This window comes from Octopus bimaculoides, chromosome 2 (genome assembly GCF_001194135.2).
Source record: "Octopus bimaculoides isolate UCB-OBI-ISO-001 chromosome 2, ASM119413v2, whole genome shotgun sequence".
Taxonomy (NCBI): Eukaryota; Metazoa; Mollusca; class Cephalopoda; order Octopoda; family Octopodidae; genus Octopus; species Octopus bimaculoides.
This window is the reverse complement of record NC_068982.1, coordinates 85,819,285-85,820,559: the sequence shown is the minus strand read 5'-3', so window position 1 is coordinate 85,820,559 and position 1,275 is coordinate 85,819,285.

The following is a 1,275-nucleotide window of genomic DNA, read 5'->3' as shown; positions in this document are numbered from 1 at the left end:
ATATATACATATATACCAGACATAACCTTAGTAACAATAAGAACAATAGGGATATGATCTAGCTAATTATCCCCTACACCATGAACCTAAAATCTAACATAGTCTATTCATTAATGAACATAATAGATAAACATCTAAATGTAAATAATAAATATGCAGCAATATTTAAGAACAAAATTGGAATCGGCCACAGCCTGACATGTAACTTAGCTACCATCATAGCCTCTGTTAATAATAAAAAAATTAGACGCATTCTATGCTGCTAGAAAGACCACGAACAACCAAACTAACAACCGTCCGACAAATAGAACAAACCCCAACCCTAATCCAACACCCCTTGTTAGGAGAGACACACACCAAAAAAACAATAGGGTCACACAACAACACACAGACATAGACACCCCTTATAATTTATGTAGCTGTAGAGATAGGAATAAATGCAATTTCTCCAATAGATGTAAGACCGAAAATATAGTTTACCAATGCAACGTACAAACAAACAGCCATATTAGATCTTACATTGGCGCCACGAAAAACCAAATACGCTTCAGATACAATGAGCACCAATCTAGCTTTAAAAATAAATAGAAAGAAGGCAAATTCAGCAGGACTTAGTAGCATACAAACTAAAATGGCATATACTAAAAACAGCAAATTCTTATTAGTCAACTAACAGACGTTGCAACCTCTGCCTAACTGAACGCCTTGAAATCCTAATGGCTACAACACACCTTTTAAACAAGAAATGCGAAAATAACCGAATTTGTCTACACAATACAAAATTTTCATTTTCTAAGTATAATTAAATATGTAAAAGAAATTTCACTTTCTAAGTATAATTAAATATGTAAAAAAGAATTTTCCTTTTCTAAGTATAATTAAATATAACTGTTATTTCTGCATCTCTCACACCATGAACTTTAACATACTTCTCAACATTCTGAAGAGATCTACCAATCAAATTGGCAGATCGAAACGATCGTCAACGAATCATTATACTATCTCCACATAATTAATTAAATCAATGGCTAACTAGCGCAATTGACCTACTTCTTCTTGTGTTTGTTTTTCCATTATCCACTTGATTATAATTATAAACTGCGGTTTAAATGATAAATTACCTGCCTGTGGGTACCTTCTAACAAAGACGGTACCCACATCTCCAGGAGTGCCTTCGGATTTAATTATCCCCTGGTTGCTTAGACACTTCAGCTTACCCCTTGAATGTTTAAGCAATCCTATCATATACCTATACACACACACACACACATATAT